This window comes from Tupaia chinensis, unplaced genomic scaffold (assembly GCF_000334495.1).
Source record: "Tupaia chinensis unplaced genomic scaffold, TupChi_1.0 Scaffold138725_1, whole genome shotgun sequence".
Classification (NCBI taxonomy): Eukaryota; Metazoa; Chordata; class Mammalia; order Scandentia; family Tupaiidae; genus Tupaia; species Tupaia belangeri.
The window spans coordinates 70,242-74,972 of NW_006198617.1; the positions used below are offsets into that span (position 1 = coordinate 70,242).

At 43.1% G+C, this 4,731-nt stretch overlaps 1 pseudogene; it reads left to right on the plus strand.

The window, feature by feature from the left end:
- The first annotated feature begins 4,440 nt into the window (after positions 1 to 4,440).
- The window catches only part of LOC102477833 (WASP homolog-associated protein with actin, membranes and microtubules-like), a 4,770-nt pseudogene continuing 4,479 nt past the window's right edge, over positions 4,441 to 4,731 (plus strand).

Genomic DNA, 4,731 nt, shown 5'->3' on the forward strand with positions numbered 1-4,731 from the left:
TTTAACACATAAAATAGCTATGCAAGGGGAAACAAGAGTGACAGGAGCACAAGAAACGGTTGAAGCGAAATGGGATTTTTGTGAAATGAATGATAGACTCCAAGCCATAGGACCAGAAAACTGTGAGAACACCATTCAGGATAAACACCCCAAATCCTCCCTTGGTCATACTGTTAGGCCAAGTTAGCATAATCACCACCATGTTAGGGAATGCTGGGGCAAGTTAGCTTAATTGCTACCCTGTTAAGTCTTCAAGGACGGAGCCCACTTTGTTAGGGCCTCAAGGACAGAAAGCAGGAGTCTGGGAACTCTCAGATAAGTGGAAAATGGGAGGGCCCAGCACCTCTGAGGCAAGGTCATCCAAGCCCCTTCTGAGAGCCCTTATCTAGACCTGAGCAGATGGTAACAGCTGGACCCTCACTTCTCATACCCCCCTCCTTTGTGTGTGTTATATTCTATGGAAAATCCTGAAGTATAAAAGATCCCTTTATCTTAGGTACAGGGTCCTTGTGAAGGCCAGCTGCGATGGGCAGAAACTCGAACCCCAGCTAGCTGGAGAAAGAATAAAAGCCTCCTTTGCAGTTGCATTGTCGTTGTCTTTTCTTCGTCTCCATCAGTTAGACTGATCTCTGGACCCTTACAATACCAGAGGAAAAAACCCAAATGAGGTGGGGGAAACAACACCTTACTACACAGAAAAGGCAAGATAAGAACTATACTGCACTTCTCCTTCTCATTAGAGACCAAATGCATAATGTAAAAATGGAATGAAATATTTTGATGTTTTTTGGGTGGAAAAATCTTAGGATTCTATATTCAAAAAAAAAAATTTGAAAGTGAAGAAATAGGGGCCAACTGGTGGCATGGTGGGTAGGTGGCTGGATTGCATCAACTGCAGTCAGAGTCCTGGGCCTGGCAGCTTGAAAACATGCCAGGCACACATGCATACATGCCCAAAATCCTGAAAGGAGAATGAAATGAAGGAGAAGAAACTGTAGCATGACCATGCCCAACATGGGGAGGTAATTTCTCACTTTTTCCCTTTCTATCTCATCCCTCTCTGGTCAAATTAAAAGAAATAAGTTAAATAAATAAATATTTTTTTCCCCTTTTTTAAAGCAAAGGAAGAAATAAAGGTATTTTAAGACCTATATAAACTAAAACCAGGAGCTGGACAGTGGAGCAGTGGTAACACAGCATTCTGTGAGGCTGACCCCCTGAGAAGGTTTTGGTGTGGGTCAGGAGACCTCTCTGCATATACTTTGAGTGCATACCCATGACCCAGAGCTAGCTGAAGCTGGGGTAGACTAGGGCACCCTATATGAGATGTTATCTGTCTTTTTCTGTGTCTCTCTCATGGAAGAAATAAATAAATTTAAAAAAATTATGAAATAGGATACCAGTAAACTTGGTTACAAACATTTTAAAAAAAGCTCATTAGAGGCAAGGAAAATGAGATAGGTCAGAAATTTTAGATGTATATAAAGAAAATAAGACCACCCAAGAAGAAATATTTATTGGTTAATTTTAAGGTAAAATTTGTCAATTTTATCTCTATAAAACTGAGAAGAAACCCTTAAATTTTCTGTTCTTAATTTATTGCATAGATGACTATTCACTGAAAGTAATAGTAGCAACAACATAATGGGTGGTGATAACTAAAATGAATGCCAATGAATGTTAATAAGAAGTTAGATGGAGAATTACCCAACAAGTGAATGTGCTACCCATGAGTGGTGAATGCAGTTATAAAGTGAACTTTGATTAGCTGTGATGCACGTTGCAAACTCAGGGCAACCACTAAGAAATATTTGAAAATAAAGATAATTGATATGCTAAGGGGAAAAGTGAAATCATACAAAATTATTAAAACGACATAAGACAGGAAATATGGGGCAGACTTAAGAAATAAGGCTTGTAGTTTAGTAGTTAAGCCCTGCAAAACAAGGGCTAGATCCTACATGGCCAAGTGTGTTTCAAATCCTGGTCCAGCAGCTTGAAAAACATGCTGGACACATGGATGTGCAAAATCTTGATGGGAAGGAGAAATTGGAAAAAAAAGGATTGTAGGGTGACCAAACTCCATTGAGGTTCTCTCTCTCTCTCTCTCTCTCACACACACACAACACCCCCTGGTAATAAAAACTGTAAAATAACAACAAAAAGGAAAAATAGTAAGTGTAACAAGTAGAAAATGCTTATAAACACGGTAGATATTCAGCTGTATAAAAATAATTTAAAATGAGAATCATCTAAACATGCCATTTAAATGACAGATACTGTCATAGCCAATTTAAAAAACACAAGAGGAAAGCATAGCATGGCTACAAAAACAAAAACAAAAATGTCAGATACATTGGCATGTATACAAAGAGACAGAGGAAGAAATAACATACCAAACCTAATGAACAGAAAGTGAGAGGAGCTAGGGTAATCTCAGCCAAAACCAGTTCAGAAGAAGGAAGGTTATCAAGTAAAATGGGACAATCTATAAGGATAAACATATGAATTCTCCACGAAAGCATAATGTGAAATCTTTAATTTCTTGAAATGTGTGCACCTAGCAACAAAGAGTCAATACGCCTGAGGCAAGAAGTCATTAGCAAATGACTGCTGTAAAGAGAAATGAGCAAGTGCACTCTGGTCTATTTTAGTCTCCCTGTCGGTAATCAATAGATCCAGGAAACCGGGTATCACAAAGGATACCAGATACTGGGAACCGAAGGACATTATCATCCACTGGATCTCTATGACATTTGTAGGTTACTTCATCCAGCAAACACAGAATACATATTTTCAGCTAATATGTACTTTCAAGCTGACACGAAATATCTTCCAGATAGATCACTTACTGGACATAAAATACACTGACAAAATCAGTGAAATTGAAAACAGAAATCAATACAGAAAATCAGCAAAACCAAAAGCTTTGGAGAGAATATTAAATTGCTAAGCCTCTAGCTGGGAGGGAGAAGACTGAAATTACAGATACTGGAAATGAAGAGGTGCTGTAACCACAGAAGCCATGGGCATTAAAGGAATAATAAGGGATTACGAATGGCTCCCTGGCCACACATTTAGTAACAAATGAAATCGTCTGGTTTCTTTCTTTCTTTCTTTTTGGAGAGATTTTTTCTATAGGGTGCTTGTGCTCGCCAGACAGACAGACAGAGACATAGAGACAGAAAGCGAGAAATCACCCCCAGGGTGGATGGTCACGCCGCAATCCCTTCTCCTCCATTCTCCTCTCAGGATCTTGGGCAAGCACACACACGCGCCCATTGTGAGTCCAGCGACACAGCCATTACGCTAACTGGTGGCTCCCAATGTCAGAGACATTTTAAAATGAATTTATAATTTAAATAGGAGAAGAAGACAAATACTACAAGTGTAAAGATAAGAGTATTACTATTTGTGATTAACCTTCTCAGCCTTTACTCTCTTATCTCTGTGCTTGCCAAGCGTTTATTTTATTATTATTTAAAAAAATATTTTAGTTTGCATGTTCTTCCTTGGAGGTGGGGGACAGTGAGAAAGCAAGAAAGCACTCTTTTCAGGGTGTGTGTGTGGGAGGGGTGCTGGTTCCCTGCAATGCCTTCTCTTCCAGTCTCTTAGGATTTTGGGTGTGCGCACAAGTGCCAGGTATGCTTTTTTTTTTTTTTTTTTTAGGTTTATTTGCTATAGGGCGCGTGCGCTCGCCAGATAGAGAGAGACATAGAGACAGAAAGCGAGAAATCACCTCCCAGGGGGGATGGTCACGCCGCAATCCCTTCTCCTCCATTCTCCTCTCGGGATCTTGGGCACGCACGCACACGCGCCCGGCGTGAGTTTTAAGCCACCTGGTCGGGGACGTGAACCGCGGTCGACTACATGGGAGTCCAGTGACATAGCCATTACGCTAACTGCTGGTTCCCCCAGGTATGCTTTTCAAACCACAGGGTCTGGGACTCTGACGGCTCAGTATGTCATGTGGGATCCAGCCACCGAAACTTCTGTGCCACCTACTGGCCCCAAGCTTTTATTCTTTTAATCTTTTTCTTTTAGTTTTTTGTTACAGGGTACATGCATGTGGGGGGATGGTGAAGGTGTGTGAGACAGAGTGAGAAATCACACCCTGGAGGAGTGGCCACACCACAGTGCCTTCTAGGCTCCTCTTGGAATTTTGGGCATGTGCACGCCCATCTGCCTTGTTTTCAGACTACTGGGTCGCGGACTGCACAGTTGGCCATGTGGGATCCAGCCACCTTAGCCTTCACACCACCTGCTGGCCCACCAAGCTGTCATTCTTGGTTAAATATGCACACAGTTTGATGTGTCTCTAGGCAAGGGATTAGAGTTTATAGGGTGACAGGAAGATTGGGCAATATAGTCCTTGATGTTTACATTTCCAAGATATGATGACTCCACAGCTCTTAAGAGAAACGTTCCTAACAGAGAAGGATGTCGCGGTTCGGCTCGCCAGATGAGCCCAGCCCTCAGGCCGCTGATGGGGTGACCAAGGAGGACCTCGAGGGCTGGGTGCCGGTCCGCGAGGGCCTCTTCGTAGAGCCCAAAGGCACCAGCTGCGCTTCCTTGTGCCTGGAACAACGCGGAGGGCAATTTCACGGTGACTTCTCGCGGCCGCACGGCGCAGTGGCGGCGATGGCGGCGTGACGGAAACCGGCCAGGCCGGGTACCGGGACCCACCCGGAGCTGGAGCCAGAGCCGGAGGCCGCTGCGACCCCGCCCAGC